This window comes from Halichoerus grypus, chromosome X (assembly GCF_964656455.1).
Source record: "Halichoerus grypus chromosome X, mHalGry1.hap1.1, whole genome shotgun sequence".
NCBI lineage: Eukaryota > Metazoa > Chordata > Mammalia > Carnivora > Phocidae > Halichoerus > Halichoerus grypus.
In genome coordinates this window covers 64,291,510-64,309,454 of record NC_135727.1, presented here as the reverse complement: position 1 = coordinate 64,309,454, position 17,945 = coordinate 64,291,510, and the positions used below count along the sequence as shown (strand labels likewise).

The following is a 17,945-nucleotide window of genomic DNA, read 5'->3' as shown; positions in this document are numbered from 1 at the left end:
TTTGAAGCCTTCCTTACTCTTCTATTTTTTGAAATAGTTTGAGAAGAATAAGTATTAACAATTTAAGTGTTTGGTAGAATTCATCTGTGAAGACATCTGATTCTGGACTTCTGTTTGTTGTGCGTTTATGATAACTGACTCAATTCATTGCTAGTAATCTGTTCAATTTTTTTTATTGCTTCCTGATTCTGTTTTGGAAGGTTACATGTTTCTAGGAATTTATCCATTTCTTCTAGGTTGTACAATTTATTGGCATATAATGTTTTGTCATATTCTTATAATTATTTTTATTTCTGTTTTGTCAGCTGTGATTTCTCCTTCTTCGTTTCTGATTTTATTTATTCGAGTCCTCTCTGGCCTTTAATGTGTCTGGCTAAAGGTTTATCAATTTTTTTAATCTTTTCAAAGAAACAACTCCTGGTTTTGTTGATCTGTTCTGTTATTTTAGTTTCTATTTCTTTTATTTCTACTCTAAGTATTATTATCCCTTCCTCTACTGGCTTTGGGCTTTATTTTGTTATTTATCTAACACATTTAGGTATAAGGTTAGGTTTTTTTTTTTTTTTGAGATTTTTTTTTTTATTCTTGCAGTAGGCCTGTATTGTTATAATCTTCTTTCTTACAACAGCTTTTGCTGCATCCCAAAGATTTTGGACCATTGTGCTTTTATTTTCATTTCTCTCCACATGTTTTTTTATTTCCCCCTTAATTTCTTCATTGACCCATTAATTGTTTACTAACATGTTATTTAACTTCCATGTATTTGTTATTTCCAGATTTTTTCTTGTCATTGATTTCTAGTTTCATACCATTGTGGTTGAAAAAGAAGCATGATATGATTTCAACATTTTTAAAATTCACTGAGACTTGTTTTGTGGCCTAATGTGATCTATTCTGAAAAATGTTCCATATGCATTTGAAAAGAATGTTCATTCAGCTGTTTTTGAATGAAATGTTTTGAATATATGTTAAGTTCTTCTGTTCCAATGTGTCATTCAAAGCCACTGTTTCCTTGTTGATTTTCTTTTCTTTCTATCCAGTGATGGAAGTGGAGTGTTAAAGTCCCCTACTATTATTGTGTTATTATGGAGTTTTTCCTTTATGTCTGTTAATGCTTGCTTTGTGTCTTTGGGTGCTCCCATGTTGAGTCCATAAATATTCACAATTGATGTATCTTCTTGTTTGATTATTTACTTTATGGTCATGTAATAGCTTTCTTGTCTCTTGTTACAATCTTTGTTTTAAAGTCTATTTTGTTTGGGGAGCCTGGGTGGCTCAGTTGGTTAAGTTTCTGTCTCTTGATTTTGGCTCAGGTCATGATCTCAGGGCCATGGGATCAAGTCCTGCATTATTAATTTCTGTGCTCAGGGTGGAATCTGCTTGAGACTCTCTCTCTCCTTTTGCCCCTCCCTCTGCTCGTGTGTGCTCTCTCTCTTTTTCTCTACAATAAATAAATAAATAAATAAATAAATAAATAAATAAATAAAATATTTAAAGTCTATTTTGTTTGATATAAGTACTGCTACCACACTTTTTTTTGCTTCCATTTGCATGATAAATGTTTTTACATCTTTTCACTTTCAATCTGTATATGTCTTTAGGTCTGACATGAGTCTCTTGTATGCAGCACATAGATGGGTTTTGCTGTATTGTACATTCTTTCTCCCTGTGTCTTTGATTGGACCATTTAGTGCATTTACAATCTAATTATTGACAAGTATGTACTTATTGCCATTTTTTACTTGTTTTATAGGTTTTTTTAAATTTTTTTCTCTGTTCCATTTTTTTCCCTTGCTCTTTTCCCTTGTGGTTTGATAGCTTTCTTTAATGATATGCTTGGATTCCTTTCTCTCTATATTTTTTTTGCAAATCCATTACAGGTTTTTTATTTGTGGTTACCATTAGGTTTATATATAACACCCTGTGCATATAACAGTCTATATTAAATTGATGATTGCTTAAGTTTGAACTCATTCTAAAAGCACTGAATTTTTGCTCCACCCTCCACATTTTATGTATATGATGTCATGCCATATACCCTATCATTTTGTGAATTCCTTGACTGATTTTTGTAGGTATAATTGATTTTACTGCTTTTAAGCTTTAACCTCCACCTTGGCTTCATAAGTGATCAATCTACTACTTTTATTATGTTTTCATGTACTTGTAAATTTTTTTCCTTTTGTAATTTTCTTACTCCTGATTATGACCTTTCCTTTCCACTCAAAGAATTCCCTTTAATGCTTTTTAGCTTTTTTAGTGGTGATGAACTCCTTTAACTTTTGTTAGTCTTGGAAACTATCTCTCCTTCTATTCTGAATAAAGCCCTGTTGGATAGAGTATTTTTGGTTGCAGGTTTTTTTCCCCTTTTTTAACACTTTTAATATATCATGCCACTCTCTTCTGTCCTACAAAGTTTCTGCTGAAATATCAGCTGATAGCCTTATGGGGTTTCCCTTTTATGAAACTGTTTTTTGTTCTTTTTTTTTTTTCTCTTGCTCCCTTTAAAACTCTCTATCAATTTTGCCATTTTAATTATTATGTGCCTTGGTGCAAACCTCCTTGGCTTCCTTTTGTTGGTAGCTCTCTGTATTTCTGAATCTGGATGTCTGTTTCCTTCCCCAGATTAGGGATTATTTCAGCCATTATTTCTTCAAATAAATTTTCTGCCCCCTTTCTCTTTCTTTTCCTTCTGAAATCCCTATAATGCCAATGCCATTACAATTGATGATGTTGCTGAGTTCCCTTAACTTATTCTCATTTTTCACTATTCTTTTTCTTTTTCTTCTTTCTGCCATTTGGCTTGGTTGGCTTCTATTATCTTGTCTTCTAACTCACTGATCTGTTTTTCTGTTTCCTCTAATCTACTATATATTCTCTCTAGAGTATTTTTAATTTCTTTTATTGAGTGAGTTTTTCATCTCTGGCTCCTTTTTTTTAAATATTTTCTCTTTGTTGAAGAGATCCTCTATTCTTTTCTCAAGCCCAGTAAGTATCTTTATGGCCATTACCTTGAATTCTTTATCAGGAATGTTGCTTATCTCCATTCCATTTAGTTCTTTTACTGTGATTTTTTCCTGTTTTTCCATTTGGGACATATTCCTCTGCCTCATCATTTTGTCTAACTTCCTGTATCTGTTTCTATGTATTAGGAAGATCATTTATAGTCCTTATCTTGAAAGTAGTGGTGTTATGAAGAAGAGATCCTGCAATGCCCTGTAGAGCAATGTCTCCTGGTTACCCAGACCAGGCACTTCAGGGGTGTTTTCTATGTGTGTTGCGTGCACCCTTCTATTGTGGCTGAGCCATGTTTTCCTTCAGTCTAGTCAGTTGCAATGGCCCACTTGGCCTGTTGTGGGCAGGTTTTGGTCCCTGTACCATTAAGGGGCCAGTCTAGGACTACCTTGGTCTTATAGTTGGGTCAGACCTGATGCCTATCCTCAGCCCTTTCATTGGGGCTGCTGTTGCACTGAATTGCAGGGTGCTTTCCCTATATTGTCCCCTGAAAGGATTTTCTTGGTGAGTGGGACCTGTAGTCAGAACCAGATGTCTGCCTTCACTCTGTCTCTTGGGGTTGCAGTGACCCCAAACTACAAGACTTTCTCTTTGTGCTGCCACCAGTGAGGTTTTTATTGACAGGAGAGGCTGGCAGTCAGACCAGATATCTACCCACAGCCCACTGCTGGGGTTGCAGTTGAGCTGGTATGTGTGGTTATCTTTTCCTCTCACCAGAGCACGGGTCACTTTGGAGGGACTATTGCTGAGTGGATTGGATTGGATGGGCAACTATGCAGGAGAACAAGGAATGGGGCCTTCAGTGTTACCAAACTAGGTGAAGAGTGTTCAAGCTGGTTTCGGTGGGGGAGGGCTGGCTATTTAGGTTGGGGTTGGGAAGATAAATGGTACCCACCAGCTCTTTTGTTCTTGAAGTATTTTAAAGAACCCTGTTCTTCCAGCACAAGTTCTGAGATTAGTAAATAGATCTCCTTCCCTTATACCCTAGGCACTTTTCAAACTGCTGCTTCTATGCTGTGTCTTGCAGGGATTGTTATTCTGTCTAATGGCTGGGACTCAGTTTCCCTTCTGGCTCTCCCACAGCTAAAAATCCTAATTTTTAAAGCACCTAGAGTTAAGTCCTGCTTATTTTAAAAGTGCAAAGTTAAGCCCTACTGGTTTTCAAAGCCAAATGTTATGAGGACTTATCTTCCCAGTGCAGGTCCCTTATGTCTGGGGTGCCTGGTCTTTTCCATGCTTGTTCTTTCTCTTCCATTTGTGCTTAATCTGGCCAGGAGTTTGGTTCACAACCATATATTCTGCCCCTACTACCATTTTTGATGTGGGCTCCTCCCTAAGATTAACTGTGGAGAATCTGTTCTGCCAGTCTTTGGATTGGTTCCTGGGTTAGTTGCACTGGTGTGGCTGTTATCTAGGTGTACCCATGGGATGAGGTGAGCTTAGGATCCACCTACTACACCATCTTCCCAGGCTAACCAAATCAAACTTTGTAGTAGACTTAGGCTGTCAGAACTCAAATGAACCTTAGGGATAATATAGTCCAACTATTGCATTTTGCAGATGAAAAATTGAGGCCCAGAAATAGAAGTGATTTTCCCAAAGTCATACCACCAATTAGTGATAAAGTGAAGACTAGAAGCCAGGTGTCCTAGTTCTCTGACCTCTGGTTTTCCCCCTATACTCTGCTTTCTCTCAGCTTATATGGTCTTGGGAGTTGAAAAAGCCAGCAAGTAACACTGAATAGTTTTGGGGTATATGGCTTTTCTAAAAGAAATTGATGAAGTGACCCCCAAACTAAAACCACTTTTTTTGATATCTTACATGACTTTTGTCCATGAAATATAATTTAAAAAAAGACTTGAAAAAAGTGCCTGAGAATATTCACCATTTCAATAAAATGTTTGTCTCCAGCTGGATTTGCCTGATGATGTTTATGATTAATCTGTGACTCTGCTCAGTCACAGAATTCTGTCCCTTTGAACTATTGCTCTAGTTTGTCCTCACATATTTGTCCCACTCAGGTGGTACTTATATAGTTCTGGCTATGCCTTCACACACAACAAAGTACCAGTAGGGATCATAACTTTGTTAGTTTGTAATTTTCTGTCTGGGCTTTCTTTCTTAACCCCCATAATAGACTACTATGGATTCTGGAGCCCCTGGGAATTCCTTTTCATTACTCTAGTCTATTTTATCCTCACCACTAATTTTTCCTCCATTAAGTCTTTTTAAAGTATTTATTGAGAAGCCCTTGTGTACCAAACATCTTATTGTACGAATATATGTTGGAGGTCAGAAAAAAAAGACAAATGACATGTATTGAGTATCTATTATGTGCTAAGCACTGTATCACTGACTTTTACTTAGGATATCTTATGTAATCTTAACAACACACTCCAGGAGTATACATTATTGTACTCATTATACAAGAGGAAGAAACTGAGGCAGGGCAGGGAGGAGAGCAGAAAGCAAGTGGTTCAAGATCTCCCAACCAAAGCTGGTATTCAAACTCTAGTCTCTTTGAAAGGAGCCCCCTCCCTAAGGAGCTTACTGTCTAGATGAGGAAAGATTCTTGAAAGGTCTAGTTTGACACAGATTTGTTTAGGTGGAAGCTATTATGTTGGTTGTCTGCTTTCTATCTTTCCTGCCCACTCCTCCCTTTTGTAGAATTCTTTGCCAATACTTAGGATATAATTTGGTTTCTCTGGTAATCCTAATATGTTGCACCACTTAGACTGTCCCCATCTATGTTCCTTTACTTCCCTTCTTCTAAAGAAGTAAAAGGAATCTCTATTTGTATATTTCATCCTGTCCACTCTCTAAGGTGAAAACTAGTGTATTTGATTGACTACAGTTAATGCATTAATGTGAAAATCCTCCTTGTAGTATTTTCATTTATTAAGAAATTCTTGGATGGGCTCCTGGGTGGTTTAGTCAGTTAAGCATCTGAATCTTGATTTCAGGTCAGGTCATGATCTCAGGTTCATGAGACTGAGCCCCACATTGGTCTCCATACTGGATGTGGAACCTGTTTAAGATTCTCTCTCTCTCCCTCTGCTCCTCCCTCCCCCAATCACGCATGATTTCTCTCTCTTTCTCTCTCTCCCTCTCTCCCTCTATCCCTGTCTCAAAAAAAATTAAATTCTTTTTTTAAAAAAAAAAATTCTTGGAGACAAAATACCTTAAAGGACTGAATCTATAATGGGATATTTCAGGCAAAGTGGCAAGCCCAGGCAAGAGATCATTGTGCAACATGGAGCAGAAAGGAGTGGAGTATGTTTTTTGGTGCACCTAAATTACCGCACATAAGAAGACATCTACAAGCATTACAAGGCTACTTGCAAGGTAGTTTTCTGTGGAAGTTAATCTATCTCAGCATTAGTTTTACTGACAGCCAGTGGCCATTTGGATCTCCCTCCATGTGTATTCATTAATCAATGAAACAGTTGTGGTTATGAGAACTCAGAAAAAAATTCCCACCTGAGAACAAGTCAGTTTCTATCCTCCAACTGTGCTGTGTTTGACTAGAAGCTGTGGGATTTTTCTAGCTAGTTAATCATAGTTAAGAGCTCCTTGTGATCAAAGAGTGACACGTGAACCCTGCGACTGACATTCCTATCATTTATCACCCTTTCCAAGGGCTGCCAAGTCAAAAAAAGATGTCAGATGGTAAAGGGATTCCCACTCGACTTTGCTACCACCACCAGCTAAGTATAACTCTCTCCATACTATTTTTGCCCATGGTAATCCATTTTTGGGGTCTCATTATCCATCTGCTGAAATATCCCAGCCCTCTATGAGAATCTTCTTCATGCTGAACTTGACCACTGCTTTTCTATGTTTCTTTAGGCATAAATGAATTAAACCTACCAGACTCCCCATGGCTTCTTCAGAAGACCCTATTGCTCTGATTAAGGAATTCCACCACTATTGGAGAAAACAGTAGGTACTCAAATAGTCTTGATTCTATTTTGGCATCATCCCTAAAGAGTGCTTTTTAATTCTGTGAAGAGTAGACTGAGAGCCCTCACCAGTCACCTCTCCTACATTTGCTGGTCCATTGATAGATTACCAGATAATGACCAGGTTCTTGCAGTCAATGAATGTAATCTTATAGAACATGAAAGACTACTGTTTCTGAATTATTTGGTAAAATGTGATATTTTTCTAAGTATTGTCTTGTTGAGTCATATTGGAAACTGAGGCAAAAGGAAAAATGAGTCATACTGACCCTGACTTTGTTTATTAAGCAAACACAAATACATAAATAAATATCACTCAACACATATTCTCCACTCTAGTCATATAGTAGAGAGTAATATGTGTGCATTGAGGAAGGGGCTGCCACTTACTGAGAAGGAATAATAGCGTAGTTTTAAGTGAAGCACATGAATAATAGGCAAGTGTCTATTTATAGACTGGTAAGCTTAAAAGTCACTGAATCTTAGGTTAAGAGCAGATTTGGAAGGTGCAGATTTTGGAGAGAGGGGAGTGGTTTTTTTTTTTTTTTTATGTTTCTTTTGGCTTCTTTTTCTAGATGTCTATTCTTAGAAGAAAAGTATTATTGAAGCACCAGCCTAGATATCTAACTATTGTAAGAGGACATGCCTAACACTTAAGCTCATTAAAAAAAAAAAAATATATCAGCAGCAATATCTCATTGTAGTTTTGATTTGCATTTCCCTGATGATTAGTGATGTTGAGCATCTTTTCATGTGTCTGTTGGTCACTTATATGTCTTCTTTGGAAAAAATATCTATTCAGGTCCTCTGTCCATTTTTTAATAAGATTATTTGTGAGTTTTTGCTGTTGAGTTGTATGCATTTTTTATGTATTTCGGATATCAATGGAATATTGGATACTTCATTTTCGTATATCTTCTTCCATTCAGTAGGTGTCCCTTTATATTTTATTTGATGGTTTCCTTTGCTGTGCAAAAGTTGTTTATTTTGGTGTAATCCAAATAGTTTAATTAACAATAGGTAAATTATGGAAGCAAAACAGTGTCCATTGATAGATGAATGGATAAAGAAGTGGTATATATATACAATGGAATATTACTCAGCCATAAAAAATAATGAGATCTTGCCATTTGCAACAACATGGGTGGATCTAGAAAGTATTACACCAAGCAAAATCAGTCAGTCAGAGAAAGACACATACCATGTGATTTCACTCACATGTGGAATTTAAGAAACAAAAGAAACAGGGGCACCTGGGTGGCTCAGTCAGTTAAGCAACTGACTCTTGATTTCAGGTCAGGTCATGATCTCAGGGTCTTGAGATTGAGCCCTACATCGGGCTCCATGCTGGGTGTGGAGCTTGCTTAAGATTCTCTTTCCCTCTCCTTCTGACCACCCCCCTCACTCACACACACACACTCTCTCTCTACTTCTAAAAAAGTTAAAAAAGAAACAAAACAAACAAACAAACAAAAAGACAAACAAAAACCCCCCAGATTCTTAAATACAGAGAACAAACTGGTGGTTGCAAGAGGGGAGGTGGATGGGGGGATGGGTGAAATAGATAAAGTGGACTAAGAGAACATTTATCATGATAAGCACTAAGTAATGTGTAGAGTTATTGAATCATTATATTGTACACCTGAAACTAAGATAACACTGCATGCTAATTATACTTCAAAAAAATCAGGAGCAAAATGACTGCACAGATCACTTAAACATGGAGAGAAAAAGACCCTAAACGTGGTCACATTCACTTATATCCCTACCCAAGACATCAGGGTTTTAATAACTAACACAACTCCTTAGAGTGCTCATTTTCCCTGTATGTAAATATGTACATGTTTAACTGAAGTATTTAGTGTGTAGATTTATGGATATCTGGAAGCAAAATTGAAATAATTCTATGTTTTCTTTCTAGTTGCACTTTCTCATAAAAGGGGAAAGAACCTCTTTTCAAGACCACTTGACACTTTTTCCTTCATGTAATCAGGATGAGAGCTCAGTGAGGCAAGAAGAAAAAAAAAAAGTTGCCTGTCTGAAGCACATTATATTTGCAACACTCATAAATTAGTGATTAATAATAAGTGGGGTAGCCTACATTGCATCCTTCCTTTGTCAAAAATAATTATCTCTTGCCTCAAGTAAAGTACTATACCTCCATTGGAGGTATTAACAAATGAAAGTGCTGGTTGAACCTGAGTTCCTGTTGTGATATAAAGTCAAGTTAACTGGGGAAATTCAAGTGCATTTTTATTTATTAATAACCATAAAAGTCCCTAATCATGATACAACCTCAGGCTTGAGAGAGGAAGAGAAATACTTAGCTATTACTACTAGTCAAAAACCAAAAAAACAAAAGAAAACAAACAACAATAGAAATTTGTACTAATACAAAAAGTTATGCATGAAAAAGTATGTAATTTCTTTTAATGATTTCCTCCTGGAGACATTAGTCTGCATTCAGTCTTTGGCTACAACAGTTAGATATGCATATAGTAATTTTACACTATAAAATGTTAAGAATTTGTTCATTTTTAATGGTTTATTTATTTGAGAGAGAGAGAAAACGTGAGTGGGGGGAGGGACAGAGGGAGAGGGAGAGAATCTCAAGCAGACTCCCCACTGAGTGGGGAGCCTGACATGGGGCTCAATCCCAGGACCCTGAGATCATGACCTGAGCTGAAATCAAGAGTTGGACGCTTAACCAACTGAGCCACCTAGGTGCCCCAGAATTTGTTCATTTTTAAGAACATACTTATGTAGCACTTACTATAGAAACTTAGAAATATTAACTCATTAAATACTCATAGAGGTAGGCACTATTACTTCTTTTTACAGATGAGACAACTGAGACATGGAAATGTTTAAGTAACTTGCCTAAAGTCACACAGCTAGTCAGTGGCAGAGTCTGAATTTTTCTTTATTGAAGTGTAATGAACATACAATGCTATGTTAGTTTCAGATGTATAACATATTGATTCAGTAATTCTATGCATTACTCAATGCTCATCATGATAACTGTATTCACTTTCATCATACAATGTTAGTTATGACAATATTTTTTTTTTTTTTTTTTAAGATTTTATTTATTTATTTGAGAGAGAGAGAATGAGAGACAGAGAGCACGAGAGGGAAGAGAGCAGAGGGAGAAGCAGACTCCCTGCTGAACAGGGAGCCCGATGTGGGACTCGATCCCGGGACTCCAGGATCATGACCTGAGCCGAAGGCAGTCGCTTAACCAACTGAGCCACCCAGGCGCCCAGTTATGACAATATTATTGACTATATTACTTATGCTGTCTTTTATATTTCCATGACTTATGTATTTTATAAATGGAATTTTGTACCTCTTAATCCCCTTTATCTATTTTAACCATCTTCCCAGCCACCTCCCCTCTGGCAAACTGGTTCCAGATTCCCATGCTCTTGTCAACTATAAGCAATGCCTCATTATTTATAAAATATCTGTATATTATGCAATAATTATATATGCATTCATACATAAATATGGCATGGAATACCAGGGCTATTTAAAACCCAGAAGTAAAGTGATATAATATTAGAGCTAAAATTGCCCATAAAAGTTATTTGGTTTAATATACCCATTTCAAAGAAGAAATGAGGGAGGAAGAGAGGAAGATGCCAGCAGAATAGGAGGACCCTAGGCTTGCCTCATTCTAGGAACATAATTAGATAACTATCAAATCATATTAATACCCCAGAAATAGATCTGAAGACTGACAGAGCAAACTCCACAACTAAAAGGACAGAAGAGACCACATCGAAGAAGTTAGGAAGCATGGAGAAATGGTTCAGAGGAGAAATGGATTGCAAGTGCTACAGAAGGGAGGGAGCCATGGTCACAGAGAAGGGTGAGAGAGAGAGAGAGAAGTACACAGGGGAATGTAGAATGTTTGCCCAAAGACATTGGCTTGGAAAATGAGAGAGGCTGATTTCCATGAGTTCTTGCAACCAGCCCAGATTAAAGTCTGGAGTATTAAAGTTCAGCAGGCTTGGTAGATGCCAGCCAGGTCAGAGACTGGAGGGCACTGCACTACTCCTGGAGAGAAGGCCGGCAAACAACCTAGAGGTGGACAGTGTGGAAACAGCCATCTGAAGAGTGCCTGGGACACAAAGTGGGGAGAGTATTCATTCTTCCCAGAGCATGTCCCTGAGAGGCTGCATTCATAGAGACACCTCAGTGGGAACAAAGGAGCTGGCTGGCACCATTTTCTTCCCTTGGCCCTCAGCATAAACACAGAGCCACCTGCAGGAAACACCACAGCACCCATGCTGGCTGCCTAACTTACATACAACAAGCCCCAAACCCTGTGATCTGGTGAGAGTACTTTTCTCAATAACTCTTGACTTATTCCCACCATGATAGGCCCTTCACCCAGAAGACCAGCACAACCCCCTGCACACGCCATGTCTCCAGACCAGAGAGTTCTACAGGGCCTCAGTTCTGGAGGAAGTGGTGACAGGTCTCATTTCACAAGTAGACCAAAGCACACCTAGTTAAAACTCACCACATTCAAGCCAAGTATGAAACACTGCCCACAGCAGGCAAGGAGGGCTTCTGCAGATGAGTGGCCTGAAGAATAGAGCAGCCAAAAAAATAAAAATAAATAAATAAAAAATAGCAGAGTGTACACAACACACACTGGTGACACACCCTGAAGCACTAGGACATGGGCACTACATGACTTCGTCTTCATAAGGTCATTACTTTCAGGAGCAGGAGACATAACTGGCCTTTCTTTCTTTTTTTAAAGATTTTATTTATTTATTTGAGAGAGAGAGAGATAGTAAGAGAAGCACAAGCAGGGAGGAGAGGGAGAAGCAGATTCCCTGCAACCAGGGAGCCCGATGTGGGGCTCGATCCCAGGACCCTGGAATCATGACCTGAGCTGAAAGTAGACACTTAACCAACTGAGCCACCCAGGCATCCCATAACCGACCTTTCTAACACAGAGAGGAAGGCAGAGACTTAGACAAAATGTGAAGATGGAGGAATTTATCCCAAATGAAAGAGCAAGACAAGGCCATTGCCAGAGATCTAAGCAAGAGAGATATATGTAAGATGCTTGATGGAGAATTTAAAGCAACAATCATGAGGATACTCAATGGGCTTGAGAACAGAACAGAAGATATCAGTGAGACCCTTACCACAGAGATAAAATAATTGAAAAGGTTTCAGAGATGAAGAATGCAATAAATGAGATTAGAAACAGGCTTGATGTAATGAATAGCAGGCTGGGAAAAGGAGAAGAATGAATAAATAACCTAGAAGACAAAGTAATGGAAAGTAATCAAGCTGAACAAAGAGAGAAGAATTCTGCAACACAAGAGATTTAGGGAACTCAGTGACTCCCTCAAGCATAGTAACGTTCATTTTATAGGAGTACCAAAAGAAGAAGAGAGAGAAAAGGGGACAGAAAATTCATTTGAAGAAATAATAGCTGAAAACTTCCTTAATCTGTGGAAGGAAACACACATTGAGATCCGGGAGGCACAGAGAACTCCCATCAAAACTGACAAAAGCAGGCCAACACCAAGATATATTGTGATTAAATTTCCAAAATATAGTGATAAAGAAAAAAATTTTAGAAGTAGAAAAACAAAAGAAGTCCCTAACTTACAGAAGAAAACCATTAAGACTAGCTGAAGATTTCCCAACACAAACTTGGCAGAAGGGAGTGGCATTATATGACAAATGGCTGAATGGGAAACATTTGCAGCAAGAATACTCTATCCAGCAAGGCTATCATTTAGAATAGAAAGAGAATTGAAGAGTTTCCCAGAAAAACAAAAACTAAAGGAATTCATGAGCAGTAGACCAACCCTCAAGAAATATTAGTGGGGATATTTTAAGTGCAAAGAAGAGAACAAAAGTGACAAAGCTGAGAAAGGATCAGAAAAAATCTCCAGAAACAATGATAAAGCAAGTAAGAAAGTGGCAATAAATGCATATCTATCAACAATTATTTGAATATCAATGGACTAAATCCTCCAATAAAAAGACATGAGGTGTCATAATGGATTTTAAAAATCTATATGTTGCCTAAAAGAGACTCATTTTAGACCTAAAGACACCTACATCTATCATGCAAATGGATGTCAAAAGAAAGCCTGAGCAGTAATACCTATTTTGGACAAACTAGACTTTAAAACAAAGACTATAACAAGAGACAAAGAAGGGCGCTATATAATAACAAAGGGTAAAATCCAATAAGAGGATCTAACAATTATAAATATTTATGTACCTAACATGAGAGCACCCACATATATAAAACAATTAATAACAAACAGGGGTGCCTGGGTGGCTCAGTTAGTTAAGTGTCTGACACTTGATTTCAGCTCAGATCATGATCTCAGGGTTGTGAGATCAAGCCCCACATCGGGCTCCACACTGAGTGTTGAGCTTGCATAGGATTCTCTCTCTCCCTCTCCTTCTTCCCCTCCCTACCACTCTGCATGCTCTCTTTTTCAAAAAATCTCAATTAATAACAAACATATAGGAACTAATTGATAATGATATAATGACAAGAGGGGACTTTAAAACCCCACTGATATCAATGGACAGATGTACTAAACAGAAAATCAATAAGGAAACAATAGCTTTGAATGACAAACTGGAACAGATGTACTTAAATATATTCAGAACATTCCATCCTAAAACAGCAGAATACACATTCTTTGCAAGTCCACATGGAACATTCTCCAGAATAGATCACACATTAGGCCACAAAACTGGACTCAACAAATACAAGCAGATTGAAATCACACCACTCACCTTTTCTGACCACAATGCTATGAAACTAGAAGTCAACCACAAAAACAAAAACAAAAAATCTGGAAAGACCACAAATATATGGAGTTTAAATAACAGGCTACTAAACAATGAATGGGTCAACTAGGAAGTAAAAGAAGAAATAAAAAAATACATGGAAATAAATGAAAAGGAATACAGAATGGCCCAAAGCCACTGGGATGCAGCAAAAGTGATCCTAAAAGGGAAGTGTATAGAAAGACAGGTCTATCTCAAGAAGGAAGAAAATTCTCAAATAAAAAACCTAACTGTACACCTTAAGGAGCTAGAAAAAGAACAACAAATGAAGCCTAAAGCCAGCAGAAGGAGGGAAATAATAAAGATTAGAGCAGAAATAAATGATAGAGAAACAAACAGCAAAAAACACCCAATAGAACAGATAAATGAAAACAGGAGATGTTTCTTTGAAAAAAAAAATTGATGAACATTTAGCCAGATTTATCAAAAAGAGAAAGAATCCAAATAAAAATAATTACAAATGAGAGAGGAGAAATAACCAACACCAGTGAAACACACTTACAGGAGAATATTATGAAAAACTATATGCCAACAATTGGACAACCTGGAAGAAATGATAAATTCCTAAAACAGATATAAATTACCAAAAAATGGAACAGGAGGAAATAGGAAACTTCAACAGACCAATAACCAGCAAAGAAATTGAATCACTAATAAAAAACTCCCAACAAACAAAAGTCCATAACCAAATGGGTTCGCAGGAGAATTCTACCAAACATTTAAAGAAGAGTCAATACCTATTCTTCTCAAACTATTCCAAAAAATAGAAATGGAAGGGACACTTTCTAATTCATTCTAGGACTCCAGCATTACCCTGATACCAAAACTAGATAAAGACCACTAAAAAAAGGTCCAATATCCCCGATGAATACGGATGCAAAAATCTTCAATAAAATACTAGTAAACCAAATCCAGCAATACATTAAAAAGACCATTCATCATGATCAAGTGGGATTTATTCCTGGATCACAAGTGTGTTCAATATTCACAAATAAATCAACGTGATGCATCACATTAATACAGGAAAGGATAAGAACATATGATAATTTCAATAGATGCAGAAAAAGCATTTGAGAAAGTACAGCATCCATTCATGATAAAAACCCTCAACAAAGTAGGTTTATTTTTAATTTTTTTAAAAGATTTTTTAAAAATTTATTTATTTGACAGAGAGAGACACAGCGAGAGAGTGAACACAAGCAGGGGGAGTGGGAGAGGGAGAAGCTGGCTTCCCACGGAGCAGGGAGCCTGATGCGGGGCTCGATCCCAGGACCCCGGGATCATGACCTGAACCGAAGGCAGACGCTGAGCCACCCAGGCGCCAGACAAAGTAGGTTTATATGGAGCAAAATAATAAAGGCTTTATATGAAAAACCTACAGCTAATGTCAAGCTAAATGGGGAAGAACTGAGAGCATTTCCTCTATGGTCAGGAACAAGACAAGGATGTACACTCACATCATTTTACTCAACATAGACGGGAAGTCCTAGCCACAGGAATAAGACAACAAAAAGAAAGAACAGGCATCCAAATCAGAGAGGAAGAATAAAACTTTAACTTTTTTGCAGGTGCCATGATACTTTATATGGAAACCTGAAAGACTCCACTAAGAACTACTAGAAATGATAAACAAATTCAGTAAAGTCACAGGATACAAAATCAATGTACATAAACCTTGCATTTCTATACACCAATAAAAAAAAAAAACAGAAAGAGAAATTCCAGAATCAATCCCATTTACAGTTGCAACAAAACCAATGAGATATCTAGGAATAAACTTAAACAAAGAGGTGTAAGACCTATACTCTGAAAACTACAAAACACTAATGAAAGAAATTGAAGATGACACAATGAAATAGAAAGACATTCCATGTTTATGGATTGGAAAACAAGTATTATTAAAATATCTATACTACCCAAGGAAATGTACACATTTAAAGCAAACTCTATCAAAATACCGCCAGCATTTTTCATAGACCTAGAACAAACAATACTAAAATTTGTATGGAACCACAAAAGACCCTGAATAGCCGAATAGCCAAAGCAATCTTGAAAAAGAAAAGAAAAGCTGGAGACATCACAATTCCAGACTTCAAGTTATATTACAAAGCTGTATCAATCAAGATAATATGGTACTGGCACAAAAACAGACACATAGATCAATGGAACAAAATAGAAAACCCAGAAATAAATCCAAAACTATATGGTCAATTCATCTTTGAGAAAGGAGGAAATAATATCGAATGGGTAAAGAGAGACTCTCTTCAGCGAATGGTGTTGGGAAAACTGGACAGCAGCATGCAAAAGAATGAAAATGGACCACATTCTTATAGCATACACAAAAATAAATTCAAAATGGATGAAAGACCCAAATGTGAGAGAGGATACCATCAAAATCCTAGAGGAGAACACAAGCAGCAACCTCTGATACTGGCCGTAGCACCTTGTTACTAGATAGGTCTCCTGAGGCAAGGGAAACAAAAGCAAAAATGAACTACAGGGACTTCATCAAGATAAAAAGCTTCTGCACAGTGAAGTAAACAATCAACAAATCTAAAAGGCAACTTTTGGAATGGGAAAATACATTTGCAAAGGACATAACTTTTTTTTTAAGATTTCATTTATTTATTTGAGAGAGGGATAGAGAGAGAGAGAGAGAAAGAGAAAAGAAGGAGAGTAGGTGGGAGAAGCAGACTACCTGCTGAGCAGAAAGCCAGACATGGGGCTCAATCTCAGGACCCTGAGATCATGACCTGAGCCAAAGGCAGACACTTAACTGACTGAGCCACCCAGGGACCCCACAAAGGACATATCTGATAAAGGTTTACTATCCAAAATCAATAAAGAACTTATCAAACAATACACCCCAAAAAACAAATAACCTAGTTAAAAATAGGCAGAAGACACATGAAAACATGCTCAACATCACTGATCATCAGGGAAGTGCAAATCTAAATTACAATGAGATATCACCTCACCATATGTCAGAATGGCTAAAATCAACAACACAAGAAACAACAGGTGTTGGTGAGGATGTGGAGAAAGGGGAAACCTCTTACACTGTTCCTGGGAATACAGAGTGGTGCAGCCACTCTGGAAAACAATTTGGAGGTTCCTCAAAAAGTGAAAAACAGAACTACTCTTCGATCCAGCAATTGCACTACTAGGTATTTACCCCCCCAAAATACCAAGATACTAATTCAAAGGGAGACATGCACCTGGATGGGTTTTTTTTTTTTTTTTTTTGATTTTTAAAAGATTTTATTTATCCATTTATTTGAGAGAGAGAGGGAGAGGGAGAGAGAGTGGGGGGAGGAGCAGAGGGAGAGGGATAAGCAGACTCTGTGCTGAGTGCAGAGCCTGACACAGGGCTCAATCTCATGACCTGAGTGGAAACCAAGAGTCAGAGGCTTAACTTACTGAGCCACCCAGGCACCCCCACCCAGATGTTTATAGCAGCATTATCTACAATAGCCAAATTATGGAAATGGCCCAAGTATCCATAGACTGATTAATGGATAAAGAGGTCACACACACACACACACACACACACACACACACACACACACACAGATATTGCTGAGCCATAACAAAGAATGAAATCTTGCCATTTGCAATGACATGGATGGAGTTAGAGAGTGTTATGCTAAGTGAAATAAGTCAGAGAAAGACAAATACCATGTGGTTTTACTCATATATGGAGTTAGAAAACAAAACAAAGGAGCAAAGGGGAAAAAAAAAGAGAGAGAGAGAGAGAGGAAAATCAAGAAACAGACTCTTAACTATAGAGAATAAACTAATGGTTACTGGAGAAGAGTGGGGTGGGGGGTTGGTTCAATAGATGATGGGGATTATGGAGTGCACTTGTGATGAGCATTGGGTGCTATATGGAAGTGCTGAATCACTATATATTGTACACTTGAAACTAGCATTACACTGTATGTTAACTATCTGGACTTTAAATAAAAACTTTTTAAAAATAAAGAGTATTTAGAGTGCCCCCCACTAAAGAAAGGAGGGCCCAGATAAATTGACTTTCCCACGGTCACACAGACATCCAATGGCAGAGATGGAAGAAGAACTCCAGACTTCTCACTCTTAATCTAATATGATTTT

The 17,945-nt window shown here is 37.5% G+C and overlaps 1 protein-coding gene across 8 annotated transcripts in view; it reads left to right on the top strand.

The window, feature by feature from the left end:
- The window catches only part of GPR174 (G protein-coupled receptor 174), a 68,948-nt gene that overhangs the window by 17,181 nt on the left and 33,822 nt on the right, over positions 1 to 17,945 (top strand). For 4 of the 8 annotated variants that reach the window (XM_078065278.1, XM_078065276.1, XM_078065277.1 and 1 more), the window contains exons 3-4: positions 6,231 to 6,360; positions 6,655 to 6,957. The gene's annotated coding sequence lies outside the window, so the exon portion shown is untranslated. The remainder of the gene's footprint in view (positions 1 to 6,230; positions 6,361 to 6,654; positions 6,958 to 17,945) is intronic. The other 4 variants (XM_078065272.1, XM_078065275.1, XM_078065274.1 and 1 more) reach the window with 4 other exon arrangements.